Source organism: Podarcis erhardii, assembly GCF_964252035.2.
Source record: "Podarcis erhardii genome assembly, chromosome: 1".
Classification (NCBI taxonomy): domain Eukaryota; kingdom Metazoa; phylum Chordata; class Lepidosauria; order Squamata; family Lacertidae; genus Podarcis; species Podarcis erhardii.
Genome location: NC_138497.1, coordinates 75,914,464 through 75,936,803, shown reverse-complemented (window position 1 = coordinate 75,936,803; position 22,340 = coordinate 75,914,464). Strand labels below are relative to the sequence as shown.

The following is a 22,340-nucleotide window of genomic DNA, read 5'->3' as shown; positions in this document are numbered from 1 at the left end:
AGGATCTGGGACTCACCACAAAAAAAGCTGGTGGTCAGGCACCCTGGGTTGTCTCCTAACTATGGGTTTAATGGGGTTAGGATGAAAGGCAACAAGAATAGTGAGAATTTGGTAAGGAACATTTGGGTAGCAGTGAAAGGTTGTGTGAGGCTAAGGTAGGGGAGAATGGCCTTTGCTAATGGAGTAGGCCTTTGGAAAGAGGGAGGGAAGCAGAGCAGCCTTCCTCAACTCAATGTCATCCAAAACATCTGGAGGGGTAACTCCCATTAGCCCCAGCCAGGGATGGTGGGAATTAAAGTCCAAGACATGTTGAGGGCACCAGCTTGGGAAGGCTGGTGTGAGGAGTTTGCTTGTGGCCTAGGCCACCAGTAACATGGTGGAATTGCTAATGGTAGATATGGAAGGCAAATTTCTTTCTTAAATTCTCCCACTCCTGCTTAAGCCTTCTCTTTTTTAAAGTATCTGAATAGCAGCCTGCAAATGGCTCATCTGATCCAGAATGGCATCTTCAGCTGTTGTGGCCCTTTCAGCGGGTGCATTTTTCAAAAAGAAAACATGCAATAATTTGAAGTTAGCCACTGGACTTCAAAGTTAGCCTTCTGCCTCCTTTTACAGTGGACTGCGGAGAGCCAGCATGTCTGCAGGGCCAGCTGGCCCTGAAAAGGTTACCTGGCCAACTTCATTCCTGCCTCCCTCAGCAGTGGTCAACTAGTCTTGGGCATGTAGCCAAGTGGCTCCTTCCTCTGAAAAGCACACTGTGAGGTAGCCATGAATGAGCATCCTGTCAGCAGAGCCATACAGTAGAAATTCTGCATCAGGCAACAAATGCCATATGTTCAGATAATATATCTTGTGGGAGACTGGCTAGTGTAATGTAGGGGGTAATAATCTGAGCCGTGCCCTAGGAAGTCCTTGGTTCAAATGTCACCTTTATGACAAGCTCACTAGGTGGCTACAGGCAATTATCTTGCAACCTCAGTTCCCCTTTGTACTACTGACCTACCCTGTGGTTGCTGTGTAAATATCACTGAGAAACTGTATGTGTAGCGCTGCTTTGAACACTCAAGACTGCTACGTAAATGCTAAGTAGGGTTATTTACTGGATACAGATTTGACTTTGCACAAAAACACAGACTTTAAAACTGAAAGTAGATTCTGCCAAGCCAAGTGAGACTAGCTCTTACATTGCGTAGGCAGGAGGGGAAGGTAAATGACATTTTTTAGAGAGCAAGACAAATATTGACACTTTCTAGTGCAAACTTTTTAATTTATTGATGGGGCAACATACATGATTAACACAAGAATGGTTTATAGAGTAAGAAGCCCATATACTAGGAGTCCTAGCAATTGGATGCTGATAAAACCCAACCCCAAACCCTACTTTTCTCCCCTGTTAAGAGGGGAGAAATCAGATACACAGGCACAGGCAAAAGAGATTCATCATTTATATGAACTGCCTGTTGCTTGCTGACATTGGGCACTCCAGATCCTGGTGTCACTTTTCCCAGACTTTTTGATAAACACACCCCAAAAATGCAAAACAAAGAACCACGGTAAATGTGGGATTCAATCAATCCCTGGAATCCCTGGCTCTCTAGCCTTTTGAAGAAACAAAGGGCTTGTGGCCCCACTAGCTTTTGTGGCTAGCAGTCCACTCAGCTGCAGGCAGTCCTGATGCATTTTAACCTGGGACTTCTCCTCCAATGCAGCCCCTGCCCCAGCCACTCCAGAAGTCAAAGCAACCCCTTCTGGGAGGCAAGAAGCAACTCGGCTGCCAGCTGGTATTTGGCCGCTGCTGGTAGCTCAGGAAGGCAACAGCTGTACCTAGGAGGTCAGGTCCTGGACACAGAAGTGGGTGCATGTCTCCAAGGAGCAAAATGATTATTGGACAGAAGTGCCTGGAATGAAGCAACATCGTTTCTGGAGTGACGCACAAAGCTGTTTCTTACATTTGGCACAGGGAGGGCTGCAGCTGCTGGCCTTTCTGTCAAGTAGCGGAGCTGCAGGATGGATCTTTTCCCCTCTGGCTCTACATAGATCCATGACAGAAAAGTGAACCAGGGAGACGGCGAAGGGATTTATGGTGTCTTGCCTCATCTACATGTAGGGGACGACTGCATCTGCACATCCTCAAGGCCAACAAACGGCACTGAGATGATTAAATTGGCTCACAGTATTTCATTGTGTAATCCTCACATGAAGCTTCAACGATGTAGGGCACGGCGTTCCTTTACATGGCAACTTGAACATGTTTGCCTCCGGTCCTAAATCTAGCTGATGGCTTTATCTGCAGGGAAAGATACATTTGAGACTATTTCACACACACAAAATGACTTCATGAGGCCGTTGTCCCAGTAGATTTGTAGAAAAACTAGCTGTGGTAAATTCTGAGGTTCAAAGCAGCATTTCAAAAGCCAGCTCAGCTTAAAAGGCTTTCAATGAATCTGGGCCGGAGCAGCAGTCCCAGTCCCACATCCCGACAATGTTGAGACTCGCTGGCTTCTGTGTGGCTCCTTAGGTGTGGTTAAAGAGAATGTTGGCTATTCTGGATGGAATTAATGTGTTAAGGTGCATCATTTCCCTCTCACAGTACCCTTGGAGAATTCTGATGGGTTCAAGGCAACAGTTGCCCTGCTATTTATGCACCTAGGAGGCAAAACATTCTGTTCAAAACAGGTTTGCCTTCCATGTGGTGCATTTGAGAGAGACACACAGGATGGATGCTGAGATTACATAAAAAGTCGGCTGCAGAATTTGGATCTGAACCTGGTATGTCTGAATGTTTTTGCTTTCCTTTGTTGTATTGTAATTGTTAACCTCTTGTAAGTTTGCCCTGAAAACCTGTTGAAGAGTAGACTATAATTCAAAAGACAAACCCCAAACCCGGGTCTTTTGACTCCCAGTTTGGGAGCATAGACCATCTCACAGAAGATGTGGTAAAACTATATATTAAAGTCACATGTTCAGCACAAAGTAAAGTGCAGAGCAATAGACTCTAGTTGTCTTTAACTACAACTGCACAAATTGGCTTCTTTTTGTGTCCCAGGAAGAAGATGACATGATTAGGTTTAAAAAAATCAGCCTGAGAATGATAATTTGGCTTTCCCTTCCATGTTACTTATTCCGCTCTGGACATTGGGGACTCAAACTTTCGATATTTTTAACACTAGGTGATTTGAAGTACAGCCATTGCCACCCTGAGGATCTATTGCTTCTCCACTGGGTTTCATATTTGGTCCACACATCATGTGTAGTGTTTAGCACAGGACACCCTTGGTGTGTCCTATCAGCTGCAGAAAGTTGGTCTGCATACTTGGGCAACCTTGTAAACATCTTGTTTGTTCCAGAGAAAGGGAACAGAATGATAATGATGATGGCAGTAATAATAAGAAAAGAATAGGTTTCTGTTTTGAGCACTCCCCCTTGTTCTAGACAGCAGACAAAAGAAAATAAATACTTGATAGGCCTGTGGATTTCCACGCTCCTCTCTGCTCATGTGGGACTTGACTTGAGCACATGTGGTGCCATATGGTGTGGGAGGGGTGTGGCACCAAAAGCATATCCCGATAGCCAAAAGAAAAGAAAAGAAAGAAGAGGGATTGGACCCAAGGCATAGTTTGTTTCACCACAAAAAACCCTGATTGTAAATGAGTTGGAAGGAAAATTGTCTCTCTCCCCCCCCCCCCCGCAATGCTCCACCAGTTTGCTGTTCATTTGTCGGGACTGGGGAAGTTGTTTACTTTGCTAGGGAGAAGGCCAGATGCAAGAGAAGCTGTTTTGCATGCAAGGTTTTTATGAAAGGGTTGGGAAGAGGAGGAGGGAAGACAAGGAACATTCCAAGTCCTTTGCAACAGATTTCAAAGATCCAGAAGCCTGTTGTTTTGCTTATTCAAAAGATGTATCGAGACCAAGCTGCAAGTTCTCAGATTCTAGGCAAAGCTAAAAAAAATAAAACAGAAATGGCTTTTTTTGTGCATTGCCTAGTGTTGTGTATATACAGTTTTCCTTGGTTGGTATGTTCAACCAGGACAGAATGACACTGGGATATCTAGGAGAATGCACCTTGATCCAAAGGGTATTCACAGTTCAGATGTTTTGCACATGCGGAATCTCCCATTCGCCTATACAGAAGCAGCCAATGCAAGCACTCGTGGATTGATTATACCCAGCAAAGCAAAAGGGAAGGCTGTTCCTGGATGGTTCCCTCTGTGCCAATTGCATGATTGGAATGACAAAATAGCAGTAAAAATAACCATTGTGCTAGGAGTCTAGTGGGAAGAACATAAATGGTGTCCTTCTTGTGTTATGGGGGAGATAAAGGCTGTGACATTCATTCTAGAGCTGAAACCAATTTGCACCCAAATTAATCTTTCCTTGCAAACATTCAAATCCTTATTTGAATATTTGGTGAATATTTGATGTTCAACAATGCATTTGACGCCCAAAGATTTTGCAGTAGCAGTCAACACTGGGCAATTATGTAACAGCTGGCATTCAGCATCAGTCAGCATTTAATGGTGTCAGTATTTGAAAATATTTCAGCTGGACACACAACTAGCACCAGTATCTGACAGTAGCCAACACGTAGCAGCCAGCTGCTTCAGTCAACATCTGACTTGAAGCAGGATGTAGTATTTAACGAATCTGACATACAACTTTCAGTGTTTTGCCAATATATCTGACAACTGATACGCAGTATTTGATAAGTCGTGGCCAATATGTTATATGCGGCAGTAGATGTCAAAATGTCAGTAGATGTCATCAGTATCTGCCAACTGATGTAACAGAATTTAGGAAACATCATTCCTTTAAGAAATCAAAACAGGAAGACTGTGAAATTATGATGTGAAATCATGATTTCAGAGGCCAGATGTAAAATTTCTGAAGGCAAATTTCAACATTAAAACTTTTTTTCTTTTTGGTAATCTGTAGTTTTGCTGGGTTTTGAAAAACTGTATTTTGTTACTGCTCTATTTCTTTCTACAACAGATCCCAAGTAAATGTCAATAATATGTAATATTCACAGCCATATCACACTGCCTGAAGCAGATTGGGCTGTCAACACTTTTTGCCACAATCTCTGCCCCCCCAATCTTCCTCATCCTCTGTTGCCTTCCAGGATCCCTTCAGATTTGCTGCCTGAGACACATGGCTCAAAAGAGGACCGGCCCTGTAAACATATGAAATAGGCTCAAATGACACTTTTCCCAGGGCTGACATGAGGAAGGATCCCTAAGTGCTCATCAGTTTAGAGCAGAGTTGGGGAACCTGTAGCCCTCCAGATGTTGTTAAAATCACCCCTGAGCATGCTGTCTGAGGCTGATGGAGTCCAATAATATCTGGAGGGTCACAGGTTGCCCATCCCTGGTTTAGAACCTATAGTAATGATTCTGTCTTTTGTACCAAATGAGGGAGCTCAGAGGTGGGCAGTAGAATCGGAGTCTCTCTAAGAAACCTAGCAACTGACCCTTGAATTTTAAACACTTTTTACTTGTTAGTCCATGTATAGAGTGAATAATGGAGTTGATAGGAACTTTGACTTTATTTGGTACCTGTGCTGAAGATTGCACACCAGGTCCCCAGATGCTTACTAGCAGCCATGAACCTGTGCTAGAGGTTATTTTCACTTATGTGAATTGGCCTGGTCTGTTTATGGCTATTCAAGTAACTCCCACATGCTTAGTCATTAATTTAGATCATTCCTTTGCTTTTGGGGGGTGGGGGAGCAGGTTCCAGGAACTCAGCAGCCAGACGTGGTGGGTGTTATTTTGGAACATTTAGTGAAAGTGACTGCATTATTTTCCTGTGTCTTTCTCTTGTTACTGTAAATATTTTCAATGAACATTATGTATCAAATACTGCTTTCGGATTATATTTGTGCTACGAGATCTGGGGGTGACGACAATGAAGTGCATGGCAGTGAATGACTCATACCACAGAGAAGGTAAGGAGACTCTAGGATCTCTTCGTGCCTTTGGCTGAATGGCTCTGATGATATGGGGGGGGGCTGGAAGGAGTGAAGGAAAAGGGGCCTTGGAAAAGAGAAGGCAGAAGGCCAAAGGAAGTGAGGGGGCTAGGGAAGGAGAGTTTGAAGAGGACATGATTCTGAAGAATTATGTGCAGAGGCGAAGGTCAGAGTGAAATGAAAACCGAGAGTGAACAGAATTATGTTATCAGCTGGTATTTGAGTTTGGTCCTTTAAATAAACAGAACAATCAGCTTCTGTAGGGTTGATCATGTACTAAGGTCCAGTATACAACAGCATGGTAATAAATTCCCAAAGAATGGAGATGATCTTTTATAGAGTTGTTTCTTCCTCCTCCACCTGCTGTTCTTAGATTTTCTGCAGCTTCCTCTCACTACTCAGGAAGCAAACTTTGAAACTTCCTGTTTCTTTCTTCACCTGAGCTCCTAATAGGATCCACCTGAGCTCCTAATAGGATCCACCAGGCTCTGCCTGGGACTCACTCCACATGTGCTCTAGATCAGTGTTTCCCAACCTTGGGCCTCCAGCTGTTTTTGAACTACAATTCCCATCATCCCTGACCACTGGTCTTGCTAGCTAGGGATGATGGGAGTTGTAGTCCAAAAACAGCTGGAGGCCCAAGGTTGGGAAACACTGCTCTAGATCTTCTGCAAGCACTTTCTCACACAGACACCTCCACAATCCTGTGACATAATACACGGACAATTTTTTTAAAAAAATATTTTATTGCATTTTACACAAAATGACACAAAAAAGAAAACAAATTTCCATAGACATTACAAAAAAAGGAAAGAAAAACATGAAAAACATAGACAAAAAAAGAAAAGAAAAAAGAAATTTTAGCATAAAAATAAAAGCTCACTTTTCAATTGTAACCTTCAAAACCTTATTTTCCTTACTTCCACCCACCTCCCGATCTTGTATTCTATGTAATAATTAGTTCAGCAAGATCATTCTTTATTCATTTTCATTCTTTGTCCCTCCCTTTGTACTCTTATTTAACTCAATCACTAGAACCCCTTCTTTTGCTTTTCAAAGTCCTCAACATTCAAAGATTTTACAGTATTTTTGTAGGTAAACTTTAAACTTCTTCCAGTCCTCTTCCACCTGCTCTTCTCCTTGATCTCGAATTCTGCCGGTCATTTCAGCCAGTTCCATATAGTCTATTACTTGCATCTGCCATTCTTCCAGAGTGGGTAGATCTTGCGTCTTCCAATGCTTTGCAATGAGTACTCTTGCTGCTGCTGTAGCATACATAAAAAAGGTTCTATCCTTCTTTGGCACCAATTGGCCGACCATACCCAGAAGAAAGGCCTCTGGTTTCTTCAAGAAGGTATACTTAAATACCTTTTCCAAACAGCTAAAATCGATCAAAACACAGAATGTCTAAATAGGTTAACTGGACAAGTAGCACAGAATGTACAAGCAATTGGAGAACTGAAGGAGGCTGCAGGTGAAAATCGGAAATTGGCTGAGGATACCAGCCAAAGACTTGGAAAGTTAGAAAAAGAGGTAAGACCACTCTGTAAACAAGTAGGTGAACATCAGATCTATCTTTCTATGATAGAACTGCGGAACAGGGAGACCAACTTAAGGATAAGGTCGGTACCAGAAGCGGAAGAAGGTAACTTAGCTGAGTTTTTGACTAAAGAATTTTCCAAGTTTTGGAACTTAGAGGAAAAAGATTTTAAAATCGTATCAGCCTTTAGGCTTGGAAGACTTATAAAGAAAGAGAAGCCCAGAGACTGTCTGATAACATTGAGATCAAAGGAGGAAAGGGACAAGATTTTGGGCCTGCATTACGGAAAGTCACTGGACATTTCGGACAAAAGAATTGAAATTTACAAGGATATTCCTAAACAACTGCTGGACCTGAGATCTGACTATTTGGAACTAGTAAGACTGTTGAGGAGCAATTCAATCATCTTCAGGTGGGATTTTCCTCAAGGATTATCTTTCACTTTTAGAGGGAAGAAGATTAAAATCAGAACACTGGAAGACAGAGACAAGTTTCTGACCGCATACGGAGAGGACCTTCAAAAAGGACTTGAACTACCCTTGGGGCCTGAACCACCAGGGGTACCTGCACCCTCGGATCCTGAAGATCCGGAGAACAAAGTACCACCCCAAGGAAAATAACCAGATTTATTCAGGATGTCTCTGCAACTTTTGAGCTGGAATATAAATGGCTGTAACATCCCGGAAAAAAGGAGGAAAATTTTTCATATATTAAAAAAGGAACAATTGGACATTATTTGTTTACAAGAAACACATGTGACTAGGCTCCACAGAAAAGTGTTAATAAACAAAAGGCTTGGCCAGGAATTCATATCTTCGGACATAGTAAAGAAGAGAGGCGTGGTGATATATGCAAAAGAGAGCCTGTCACCTAAATTTTTATTCAAAGATGAACATGGAAGAATTTTGGCAATCGAAATACAACATCAAGGAGAGAAGATTCTGATATTAGGAATTTATGCGCCAAATGAAGGGAAATCAGAATTTTACAAGAAGTTGCATGAGATTATGCTGGACTATCTGGACTATAACAACATCATTATGATGGGAGATATGAATGGGGTCGTATCAACTAACATGGATAAGTCACAAAGCCAAAATGTCACAAAAGACGGTAGACTACCAAAGACCTTCTTTGAAATGACAGACAATATGGACTGGATTGATATCTGGAGAATGAAGAACCCCTTGGGAAGAGAAGGAACATTTTTCTCTGAAGCCCAGCTGACTTGGACAAGAATCGACCAAATATGGATAACTAGAGGTCTGGCACCCAAGGTCAGAAAGGTGGAAATCTGCCCAAAGACCTGCTCCGACCATAATGCACTGAAAATGGATATGACACTATTACCAACCGGCTCCTTTAGATGGAAGATGAATGACAATTTGTTTAGAGATCAGGAGATTATTAAGAAGGCCCAAAAAGCTTTGAAGGACTACTTTGAGATAAACATGAACACTACAGTGGGAAAAAAAGAACTTTTTGGGATGCAAGCAAAGCTGTGATGAGGGGGTTCTTGATACAACAGAATGCTGTAAAGAAAAGGACACAAAATGAGAGGAAAGAAAAGATCTTGGAGAAAATTAAAGAATTAGAGAAGAAGTTAAGATTAAATCCGAAGTCACAGCCGATTCTGAGAGAAATCAAACTTTATCAAGCACAATATTCTAAACTGATAAATCAGGAAATAGAGTGGAAGATTAAATTAATGAAACAAAAAACCTTCGAATCGGCAAACAAATGTGGGAAACTGCTAGCTTGGCAGTTGAAGAAGAGACAAAAATTAAATACAGTCACAAATCTGGAAATTGAAGGAAGAAACATTCAGAACCCCGCGGAGATTAGAAAATGTTTTCAGAAATACTTCAAAAAATTATATACTCAAGGGCCACAGGATGAGGTTGAGATTAAACAATTTTTGGGAAAAAATGGACTAAAAAAACTGTCACAAGAAAATAGATCACTCCTGAACAGCAAAATAACACGACAGGAGATTGAACAAGCCATTCAGAACATGCAACTGGGCAAATCTCCAGGGCCAGATGGGCTGACCTCCAAGTATTATAAGACATTAAAAGACTACTTGATACAACCACTGATGGAGGTCAGCAATGAAATTTTAGAGGGGAAGAGGGCGCCGGAATCGTGGAAGGAAGCTTTCATCACATTGATACCCAAATCGGAATCTGAAAAGACATAACTCAAGAACTACCGTCACATCTCCCTTTTAAATGTGGATTACAAAATATTTGCAGATGTTTTGGCAAGTAGACTTAAAAAAGTTCTAAATGAAGTAATTCATAAAGACCAGGCAGGCTTTCTCCCAGGTAGACACATGTTTGCTAACACAAGGAACATTATTGACATCTTGGAACTTTTGCAAACAGACATAAACACAAAAGCAGTGCTAATCTTCATAGATGCGGAGAAGGCCTTTGATAATATCTCTTGGAAATTTATGAAGGGAAATTTAAAAGAAATGGGAGTGGGACGAGGTTTTGAAAATGGGATTGAGGCAATATATTCAGAACAAAAGGCTAAAATGATAGTTAACAATGTGGTTACAGAAGAGTTCAAAATTGAAAAAGGAACACGACAAGGCTGCCCGATTTCCCCTTTGTTATTTATCTCGGTTCTGGAGGTGCTCTTAAATATGATTAGAGGGGACCGGTTGGTGGAAGGGATTCAGGTTGGAGCGAAACAATATAAACTTAAAGCTTTTGCAGATGACCTAGTTCTGACCCTGCAGGAGCCAGAATCTAGTACAAAAAGAGTATTACAATTGATTCAAGACTTTGGTCGGGTGGCGGGATTCAAACTAAATAAACAGAAAACTAAGGTGTTGGGGAAAAACTTGACAGATACAGAGTCGGAACGGTTTCAGAGAGAGACAGAACTAACTGTGGTTAAAAAAGTAAAGTACCTAGGGGTAAACATAACAGCAAAAAATCTGAGTCTATTCAAGGATAATTATGAAAAATGTTGGTCTGAAATTAAGAGAGACTTAGACAGTTGGACAAAACTAAAACTTTCTTTGCTAGGCCGAATTGCCGCTATTAAGATGAATGTATTGCCAAAAATGTTATTTTTGTTTCAAACGTTACAGATTGTGGACAAGACGGAGTGCTTCCAGAAGTGGCAGAGAGATATTTCTAAATTTGTCTGGCAGGGCAAAAAGCCCAGAATTAAGTTTAAGATATTAACTGATGTGAAAGAAAGAGGGGGCTTTGCCCTGCCAGACCTAAAGCTGTATTATGAAGCCGCAGCTTTCTGCTGGCTAAAAGACTGGCTACTTCTCGAAGACACTGATGTACTGGACCTGGAAGGTTTTAACAATGCTTTTGGTTGGCATGCATACTTATGGTATGATAAGGTTAAGATCAATAAGGCCTTTAAGAACCATATTGTCAGGAAAGCAGTGTTTAATGTCTGGATAAAATATAAAGACTTATTGGAAAACAAAACTCCAAGGTGGCTCTCACCTCTGGAAGCTAAGGCCCGAAAAAGACCCAATATGGAGGCCAAATGGCCAAAGTATTGGGAAATACTAGAAAAAGATGGAGACAATTGGAAATTGCAGAGTTTGGAGAAAATGAAGGATAAAGTGCGAGACTGGTTACATTACGCTCAGATTAAAGAAGTTTTTAAAAATGATAAAAAGTTAGGGTTCCAGGTGGAGAAATCGAAGTTGGAAACAGAACTGTTAGAACCTAAGACTAAGGTACTTTCAAGAATGTATAACTTGCTGTTGAAATGGAACACACAAGACGAAATGGTTAAATCGGCTATGATAAAGTGGGCACAGGACATTGGGCATAACATTATGTTTGAGGACTGGGAAAGGTTGTGGACCACTGGGCTGAACTTCACTGCATGTAATGCTCTGAAGGAAAATGTAATGAAAATGATATATAGATGGTACATGACCCCAGTTAAACTTGCAAAAATATACCATTCGTCTGATAATAAATGTTGGAAATGTAAAGAAAATGAAGGAACATTCTTTCACCTCTGGTGGACTTGCCCTAAAGTGAAGGCCTTCTGGGAAATGATATATAATGAGTTGAAAAAGGTATTTAAGTATACCTTCACTAAGAAACCAGAGGCCTTCCTTCTGGGTATTGTCGGCCAGAAGGTGCTAAAGAAGGACCGAACATTTTTTATGTATGCAACAACGGCAGCAAGGATACTCATCGCTAAGAACTGGAAAACTCAAGATCTACCCACACTGGAAGAGTGGCAGATGCAGCTGATGGACTATATGCAACTGGCCGAGATGACTGGCAGAATCCGAGACCTGGGAGAAGAGAGGGTTGAAGAAGACTGGAAGAAATTTAAGATTTATTTACAAAAATATTGTAATTTGGTTGAATGTTAAGAAGGATGCTAGATCATAAATAATTGTCCACCACTAAATTAGATTTGAATCTGACGATAAGTGAGATTAAGGAAAATATAAACCTTTTGGAGAACTGCTAGATTCTATTTAAATGAGCGGATATAAGATTGTAAACAAGATGGTAATTTGCTTGAAAAAAAAAATTTTTTTACGATGTAAGTGGGAGCGGGAGACGTGAGGGAGTCCAAAGAAGTGATGAAATTATGTTATGATATAAGTAATGTTGTTTATTATTTATGTATCGGTATTCAAAAAACTTTAATAAATATTTATAAAAATAAATAAATAAATACCTTTTCCAGTTCATTATATATCATCTCCCAGAAGGCTTTAATCCTTGGGCACGCCCACCAATGGTGAAAGAATGTCCCTTCAGTTTCTTTACATTTCCAACATTTATTATCGGGCAAGTGGTAAATTTTTGCAAGTTTGACTGGGGTTATGTACCACCTGTATATCATTTTCATAATATTCTCTCTTAAGGCATTACATGCCGTGAATTTCATGCCGGTGGTCCACAACTGTTCCCAGTCAACAAACATAATATTATGACCAACATCTTGTGCCCATTTTATCATAGCCGATTTTACCGTTTCATCCTCAGTATTCCATTTCAACAGCAGATTATACATTCTCGACAATATCTTAGCATTGGGTTCTAACAATTCTGTCTCCAACTTTGATTTTTCCACCTGGAAACCGATTTTCCTGTCCAAATGATAGGCCTCTCTTACTTGAAAGTAATGTAACCAATCTCGCACCTTGTCCTTAAGTTTCTCATAACTCTGCAATTTCACTTTGTCTCCCTCTTGCTCCAAAATTTCCCAATATTTTGGCCAATTAGATTCCATGTTAAGCTTTTTCAGGGCCTTTGCTTCCATAGGTGAAAGCCACCTTGGAGTTTTATTTTCCAATAAATCTTTATATTTCATCCAGACATTAAACAATGCTTTCCTGACAATATGGTTTTTAAATGCTTTATACACTTTAGCCTTACCGTACCACAGATATGCATGCCACCCAAAAACATTATCATATCCTTCCAAATCTAAAATGTCCGTGTCTTCAAGAAGTAGCCCATCCTTCAACCAGCAGAAAGCTGCTGCTTCATAATATAACTTAAAGTCCGGCAGGGCAAACCCCCCTCTTTCCTTTGCATCAGTAAGAATTTTATATTTTATTCTGGGCTTTTTGCCCTGCCAGACAAATCTAGAAATTTCTTTTTGCCACTTCTCGAAGCAGTCCATTTTGTCAATGATTTGTAACGTCTGAAACAGAAACAACATTCTTGGCAATACATTCATTTTAATAACAGCAATTCTACCCAGTAAGGAAAGCTTCAAATTTGTCCAAATTTCAAGATCTTTTTTCACTTCTGACCAACACTTCTCATAGTTGTCTTTAAATAGATTTACATTCTTCGAGGTCAAGTTCACCCCTAGGTATTTCACTTTTTTCACCAATGTTAAACCTGTTTCTTCCTGAAACCTTTCCTTCTCTGCTGTATCTCTGGAAACAATCTTGGATTTCTCGTGGGTTTTGTATATTCCTTCCATTTACTTCAAGATTGGTAACAGTATTTAATTTCTGTCTTTTCTTCAGCTGCCAAGCTAGCAGCTTTCCACACTTATTGGCCAATTCAAAGATTTTTTGTCTCATTTGCTTGATTTTCCATTCTATATCCTGATTGATCATTTTCAAATATTGTGCCTGGTGTAATTTAATTTCTCGTAGAATATCTTGTGACTTAGGTTTAATCCTTAGTCCCCTCTCGCCTTCTCTAATTTTCTCTAAAATCTTTTCTTTCTTCTCCTCTTGAAGTTTCCTCTTTATAACATTTTGCTGAATCAAAAACCCCCTCATTACGGCTTTGCTTGCGTCCCAGATTACTCTTTTCTCCACAGTAGTCTTCAAATTTATTTCAAAATAGTCCTTCAAAGTTTTTTGAGCCTTCTTAACAATTTCAGAGTCTCTAAACAAGGTGTCATTCATTCTCCATCTAAAGGAACCAGTCGGTGTTAGTTTCATATCCATTCTCACTGGGTTATGGTCGGAGCAGATTTTTGGGCAGATTTCCACCTTTCGAATCTTGGGCGCCATCCCTCTTGTAATCCAAATTTGGTCTATTCTTGTCCAAGTCAAATTGGCTTCAGAGAAGAAAGTCCCCTCTCTACCTAGGGGGTTTTTAGTTCTCCAAATGTCAATCAAATCCATATTGTCAGTCAGTTCAAAAAAGGTCTTTGGTAGTCTTCCATCTTTTGTAACTACCTGTCTTTCAGATTTATCCATATATGTCGACACAACGCCATTCATGTCTCCCATCAAAATGATGTTTTGATCTATAAAGTCCATTAACGTCTCATGCAGTTTCTTATAAAACTCTGATTTCCCCTCGTTGGGTGCATAGACTCCAATTATTACTAATTTCTCTCCTTGAAGTTGTATTTCAATTGCCACAAATCGTCCATGTTCGTCTTTGAGGATGAACTTTGGTGATAATTTCTCTTTTGCATAAATCACAACTCCTCTTTTTTTTACTTTGTCTGAAGAAATAAATTCTTGGCCTAACTTTTTATTTATCAATAATTTCCTGTGGAGTCTTGTTATATGTGTTTCTTGTAAACAAATTAAGTCCAATTGTTCTTTTTTCAACATATGAAATATCCTCTTCCTTTTACTAGGGGAGTTTAGACCTCTAATGTTCCAGGTTAACATCTGCAGAGACATGTTGTTTTTGTTATGATGTTCCTCCAACTGCTCCTAGGAGTTGCTCTTGGTTTGACGGCTGTGTCTCTTTCACTAGTTGATCCAATCCCAAGGGGGCTCTTCCTAAGTCAAGTGGTCCCAGTCCTGGCATTTCCGAATCTTTTGTTCTGGCCTCTCTTTGTAATTCTTCTCCAAAGTCTCTCAGAAAACTCACTTTATCTTCCTCTGATCTTATCCTTATTTTCCTTCCTTTAAATGTAAACGAGAGGCCTTGCGGAAATTCCCACCTGAACAAAATACTGTTTCTTTTTAGCAGGTCCACCAAATTTCCGTAGTTGGCTCTGAGGTCAAGTAAATATTTCGGGATATCTTTGAAAATCTCAATTCTCACCCCTTGGATCTCGAGTGCTTTCTGGTAGTGGAGACTCAATATTTTATCTCTTTCTTCTTTTGACCTTAAGGTAATCAAACAGTCTCTCGCTTTGTTTTTCCTTTTAACCCTTCCCAATCGAAAAGCACTCACTATCTTAAATTCTTCTTTATCTGGATCCAGGTCCCAGCACTCCTCGAATTCCGATGTAAGAAGTTCTATCAAATCTCCTTCTTCTGTTTCTGGGACCGCCCTAGTTCTCAAATTTATCTGTTTCTCTTTAAGTTCAATCAGAGAGAATTGTACCTTGTATTCATCCAATTTTTTATTTATCGGCAGTATCTTTTGTTCTACTGCCAGTACCCTCTCTTTGGCTTCCTCCGCTGTCTTATTTGTCTCCTTGGATTCCTGCAGCAATCTGTCAATCGCCTGAGTGTTAGAATTCACATTTGTCCCCAAGTCATTCACTTTTTGCCCCAAGTCATTAATAGTTGAAGTATTTAAGTCAAACTTAACTGTCAAGTTTTGTAAAGCCAATAAAATCTTGTCTAGTGTTGCAGAGTCAGAGCCTGTTCCTTTTGATTCTTCCCTTTCTGTAGCTTGTGGGGCAGAAAGTCCTGCTGATGATGTTCTTCTATGCGAAAATTGTTGCTGTGCCTGCAGCTGCTGCTGTTGTTTAGCTTTAGCTCTTGTGGATACTTTTTCTGGAGGCTTTTCTTGCGACTTATCTGGTTGTTTGTCATCCATTGCTTTGCTTTGCCTCTAGAGATCAAGGTCACACACACAGTTCTCAAGCTCCTTCCTAACTATAAGCAATAACAGCTGCAGTGGAAAATTCCCAACTATAACACAAAGTTCCTCTAGGGGAGCAGAGTACCCAATTGTTTCCTCAATGGTTGTTAAACAGTAACTTCATCAACTCCTCTGCTATCTTCCCAATTGTTGCAGGAGTAAAACAGTTACAAACTTAGGAGCTCCCTTAAGTTGTTACCAGTCCTTCTCAGAGTTCAACAGAAAAGTTACAATGTCCATAAAGCGGTGCTTTCACAGTAGCCTTGCAGTTGTTTAAAGCAGACCAACAGACCAATATCAGAAAATAGAACGGTGGATTTTTTATCCCCCCCTTCCCTGCTTGGGGGGGGGGGTTTCTTTTAATCTGACAGTGAAATTTAGCTCTATATAAAGAAAAAAGTCAATGGTTCAAAGTTCCCTTGTCCCTTGCTTTGATTCTATTTACAGGATCGGCAAAGCGGACTTCCTGTTTACACTTTACGGTTTTCAGGTCCAAATTTAAGTTCAAGTTCAAGTCCCGATCAAAGTGTCAAGTTCAAATCCAAAGTCCAATTTTTTATAAATCTTAAACTTTGATCTTTCCAAGTTCCAAATTCTTACTCACGGATAGCTGTTTTAATCCGACGTTTCACAGGAAAAAGGCAAGCGCTCTCCGGTAACTGCTATGCAGCTTCTCTCCGCAGAAGTAGCGATCGGCTCCAGCACAGCGCTGAACCCCCACTCCGCTCCGGAGCTCTTTTCAGAGCTCCTTTGACAGTTCGGGGGGGCGCAAAGCATGCCCACTGAGCCCCACGGCCCCAGGCTTCTCCCGCCTGCGGGTTTTTTGAGGGTCCTCCGCTTCGCTGTAGCGGTGGACCCGATTTCTGCGGAGCTTCTTCCTCCATTTCAGAGGGAGTCCGCCATTACCGATGGCGCCGCCTCCGGAAGTCTCCATAATACACGGACAAATGTCCTTCTTAGCCTCTGTCTCAACAAGGTAAATATCTCCCTGACCTACTGGGACAGAAAGTCATGCACACAAAGCAATTGAAAGAAACTAAGGCCTACAAAATTTAAGCAAATATTGGTGAGTCAGCAGTAATTTCATTACTATTATGTTTACAGTGGTAAATGTAGAACAAGAAATGTTTGTGAGCACCTCAAGTGACTGTTGCGGGAAAGCCACTGGCAGACCTCCACTAGAAAGTCACTCCACATTTTCAGTGACGGGGAGTTCTGTCATGGTCAGGTTTGGAATTGGAATACCATCAGTATTCTCCTCAAAATGCAGGAAAATTCTTAGTTTCTTCCAAGCTCAATTTGATCAAAACAGACCCTGTTGCAATACCAGTTATGTCTTTCCCGAGTCTAATAAGGTCTGAACTCTTCCTCAACTTCCTAGCAAGCCTTGAAAGCTCCTCCCTTCAAATACCTGACCATCTCTTTTTTGTGCTTGGGTGAAGGAATGTCTTCCCACTCTTGCTCTTGGCATACTAGTGAGAAAACTACTTATCCCAGCATTCCTGGCACCTGGAGCAGCAGGCCAGGCACCAGAAGGGGGCTGGGGACAATAAAAAAATTCCTCCTTTCATCTCACCGCTACCCAAGCAGTAAGGAAGGTAATGAAGCAAATGGGAAGAGGGATTTAAGAACATAAGAAGAGCCTGCGGCCCAACTAGTCCAACATCCTGTTCTCACAGTGGCCAACAAGATGTTTGTGGGAAGCTTGCAAGCAGAAACTGAGCACAAGAGCACTCTTGCCTCCTGCAGCTTCCAGTGGCGTAGCTATGGGGGGCAAGCTGGTTTCTTTGTCCTGGGTTAAGCCTCCATTGAGGCTCCCAGCCTGTGTGTTCACACAAATGTGGGTGCCAAACCGGGTCTTTGACCTGGGTGAAATAAAGCCTAGTTTTGCCCCTGTTTCCAACAACTGGTATTCAGAAGCCTAGTGCCTCAGAACATGGAGGCAGAGTATGGCCATCATGGCTAGTAGCCACTGGTAGCATTACCCTCCATGTGTTTATCTAATCGTCTTTTAAAGCCATCCAAACGGGAAGTCATCACTGCCTTGGGTGGGAGCGAGCTCCATAGTTGAACTGTGAACTGTGTGAAGAAGTCCCTTCTTTTGTCTGTTCTGAATCTTCCAACATTCAGCCGCCTTGGATGTCCAAGAGTTCAAGTGTTAGGAGACAAGGAGACACACTGCAACCTAAGGGAGTTGCTTGGTCATTTTAGTTGCCTCTTCCTGGACCTTAAAATTTCTTCTTTGGTTCAGATTAAAATCCAGGCAAGAGAAGAACTTTGGGGCCATAATGATTGCCTAATATTTGGAAATGAGCACTACAAAGTCCTGAGATTCATATTATGGAGCCAGGATATACGAGTTTGGGCAGTGTTACTGGTGAAGATTGGAATGAGATTAGAGCATGCCTATAGGCAATTTTTTTCAGGCTGTGTCCGGCTAAAAACAAAACAATGTAAGCGTCGGAGACATTCCAGTACAAAGCTTTACACATCCATCTCAGGAACTGCAAAAGGCTGCTCAACTGGGAAACTTCAACCTGCCAGGAAAAAAGTGCTCCATGTTATTAATATATGGGATGCCAGTCCGCTCATCCTTCACAGCTTTTTTTGCTCAAATGATTGAACTGGTTAAGACACATTTGTAGTGAACACTGGGTCTCTACAGCAAGTCACAAGGGTCTCTTTAATCCCATAAGCCTTAATGTCCTGTGAAAAATGTGAGAATCCCCCAAAGCAGGCTTGAACCCAAACAGTTTGAAATGGCCTGTTTTGCATTTACACTGTGTTTTCTGCCCTTTTATTTCTGTTTTATCATTTTTCCTCTTTCTTCGTTATTTTAATAGCGCTCTTCCTAGTCATAACAAGCAACTTTTTCCGAATCTGGCTTTGATTGAGTTTATTCTGCAGATGCTACTTATGGCTGTGAAAAGGGGGTGGAAGAGGAAGAAGAGGGCAAAGAGTTTTTCTTTGCTATTGAGGCTGTTTTCATCCAAAGGGGAAAAGGAAACGTTTGTTTGCCAGCTAGATTTCACTGCAGTCTGAAATTTGCCTGGTTTGCATATGAGAGCTTATTGATTTTGAAGCAGCCAACTGTGGCTCATGAGACAAATTCATTTCCAGCTATTGTGCCTGAAAGAGGGAATTGAATGGTGACCCCACCCTCAGCCATAGCTATTTAGCAAGTTGTTTCCCTAGATATATAAAAATTAAGAAAAGGGTTTTATATAATACCATACCCCGGTTCTTACATACAGATTTCCCTCCCATGCATAGTGGCTTCAACACGACAGCCAAGTGAGGGAATCCATGTATGAATTGATTTCCCTGCAACATATCCAATTACACATTCATGTAATGTCTTCTTGTAAAGAAGCTGGTAAAATGCGGTCTTGACTATGCTACCACTCAGTGGATTTGTAACTGGCTGACTGACCGAACCCAAAGGGTGCTCATCAATGGTTCCTCTTCATCCTGGAGAAGAGTGACTAGTGGGGTGCCACAGGGTTCTGTCTTGGGCCTGGTCTTATTCAACATCTTTATCAACGACTTGGATGATGGATTCAAGGGCATCCTGATCAAATTTGCAGATGACACCAAACTGGGAGGGGTGGCTAACACCTCAGAGGACAGGATCACACTTCAAAATGACCTTGACAGATTAGAGAACTGGGCCAAAACAAACAAGATGAATTTTAACAGGGAGAAATGTAAAGTATTGCACTTGGGCAAAAAAAATGAGAGGCACAAATACAAGATGGGTGACACCTGGCTTGAGAGCAGTACATGTGAAAAGGATCTAGGAGTCTTGGTTGACCACAAACTTGACATGAGCCAACAGTGTGACGCAGCAGCTAAAAAAGCCAATGCAATTCTGGGCTGCGTCAATAGGAGTATAGCATCTAGATCAAGGGAAGTAATAGTGCCACTGTATTCTGCTCTGGTCAGACCTCACCTGGAGTGCTGTGTCCAGTTCTGGGCACCACAGTTCAAGAAGGACACTGACAAACTGGAACGTGTCCAGAGGAGGGCAACCAAAATGGTCAAAGGCCTGGAAACGATGCCTTATGAGGAACGGCTAAGGGAGCTGGGCATGTTTAGCCTGGAGAAGAGGAGGTTAAGGGGTGATATGATAGCCATGTTCAAATATATAAAAGGATGTCACATAGAGGAGGGAGAAAGGTTGTTTTCCGCTGCTCCAGAGAAGCGGACACGAAGCAATGGTTCCAAACTACAAGAAAGAAGGAAGAAACATTAGGAAGAACTTCCTGACAGTAAGAGCTGTTCGACAGTGGAATTTGCTGCCAAGGAGTGTGGTGGAGTCGTCTCCTTTGGAGGTCTTTAAGCAGAGGCTTGACAACCATATGTCAGGAGTGCTCTGATGGTGTTTCCTGCTTGGCAGGGGGTTGGACTCAATGGCCCTTGTGGTCTCTTCCAACTCTATGATTCTATGATTCTATGATTCCCTGTTTAGGGAAGTTTTTAATGTTTAATGCTCTATTGTGTTTTTAATATTTGGTTTAATATTTGGTTGGGAGCCACCCAGAGTGTCTGGGAAAACTCAGCCAGATGGGTGGGTGGGCGGGGTATAAATTATTATTATTGTTGTTGTTGTTGTTGTTGTTGTTGTTGTTTGTGTATATGTGTGAGGGGGCCTCAATGTGGTGAGCACACTGCATGATCAAGCAGCAGAATGGCCCCACGGTACGTCTTTCACATGGTTATGGCAACTGGGGCTATTCTATGCTAAAGAATATTGAAAGTAGGGACTATGGGAACTTTGTTGAAGAGGCATCAATATACATTGTTGCCTCTTCAACAAAGTTCCCATAGTCCCTACTTTCAACTCTAGAAGAGTTTTTTAATTTGCAGATTTCTGAGATCTTGTAGGCAGATCACTGGCAGCAACTTTATTTATTTATTTATTTTTACTTATTAGTTACCCCACTCCCCCAGAAAGGATGAATCTGGGTTGAACAGATGGAAAATGTAGGGTGGCTAAGATCCAATAGTCATGATCTCCAAATCACAGAACTCCTACTGAGACCTTTGCTTTCTGTTGTTTCCTCGACTATTCACTTATCAAAGCTTTCCTTATAATCACATGGACTGGAAGCTTGGTGTTTGTTGGTTTGTTTTTAATTTAAGGGAGCTGAGATTCTCAGAATCTGAATCTCTTTCTCTCTCTTTTTTATTCTTCATCTTCACTGTTGGAATTGTAAAACAGACCCACTGCTGTATGTAATTTCTTGCTTTCTGCTGAACATCTAAAGCAATTGATATGGGAGAAGGTATGTTGTAAGAGCTATGTAAAAGAAAGGCACAATATTGAGCAAAGATTTTTTTTTAAGTCAGTGGGCTTGTTTACAGGGAAAAGACACATTACTGCTTATTACATGTATCTGTGTAATAAGAAAAAGAAATGAAAGCATAATTAAACACGTCCCAAATCTCATTGTGTATCTTGGCTTGACACTTTTTGGACCTCTCCCCCTTCTGCCTTTCTTGTTTCCCAGGCTGAACTAGGCCATTAAATCTAGGCCAGTCTTTTCCAGTTATTCAAGAGTGATTATCTTTTTGAGAACAGTAAAACCCTTGCTGCAAATATTGGTTTATAGTTGTTGTATTTTCAGGTGTTTAACATGGTTCCTGAGCATGAAAGGAGAGCTCCAACAGTGCAGCGACCAAACTAAAAGAAACAGAGCTACTGCTTTTAAAACTTGACTTTGCTTTTATGCAGTTTATGATCCTTGTAAATAATGCACCACCCTTGTCTCCCTTTGGATGTCTACGAAGAGCACAGTCATTGCCTTACTGGGTGAGGCCAGTGGTCCATCTGGTCCAGAAATTCTTGGCCAGTTGCTTGGTGCCTCTGGAAGCTGACAAGAAAGGCAGAAAGGACTACAACTCCCATCATCCCTGAGCTCTGGCCTTGCTGACTAGGGTGATGGGAGTTGTAGTTCAACAACATCTGGGGACCCACAGGTTGAGAAAGGCTGGTTTAGGCTTTCCCTTATTGCTCATCTATTCCCCAGTGTCTGGTATGCAGAGGATCACTAGCTGATTTTTTAGCACTTTCCTTATGGCCCCCATCACTTAAACCAGTCCTCCCACTGCATTGTTATGAATGAAGGCTAACCATGCTCTCTCTGTTAGGATATTTAGAAAGAGCCCCTCCTGCCTGCCCCCCTCTTCTTTTTTAAGGGTGTGTGTGGCTTTCAGTCAAGTCTTTATTTCTGGATCTTATCCTAATTTCATACCTTGGTTTGACAAGAGCCTTTAAACCACTTTCCTCCTTCAGATGTCACAGGAAACAGTGGTTTAGGAAACCAGGGTATCTTTGCTGAAGTCAGGCATGCGAGGAGAGACACAGCAAGCACACATTCTTAGCCTGGATCAACCCCATGGATTGTCCATACTGAGATCATAATGACACCTGAACCAGGCTGTTGTACTTTGTCAAACGTACACTGCAAGACCTCAGACTTGCTTTCTGGCAGAGCAGCCAAGAATATTCAGCTGAAAAATCAAATCAAATGGGAACAAAGGAAGCCTTGATATTAATCACTAG

The 22,340-nt window shown here is 41.3% G+C and overlaps 1 long non-coding RNA gene across 1 annotated transcript in view; it reads left to right on the top strand.

Moving 5' to 3' along the window:
* Nucleotides 1-5,783: 5,783 nt before the first annotated feature.
* Nucleotides 5,784-22,340, top strand: part of LOC309331052 — a 218,359-nt gene continuing 201,802 nt past the window's right edge. Inside the window, exon 1 of the long non-coding RNA XR_014151707.1 lies at nt 5,784-5,944. This is a non-coding gene — a long non-coding RNA (uncharacterized lncRNA). The remainder of the gene's footprint in view (nt 5,945-22,340) is intronic.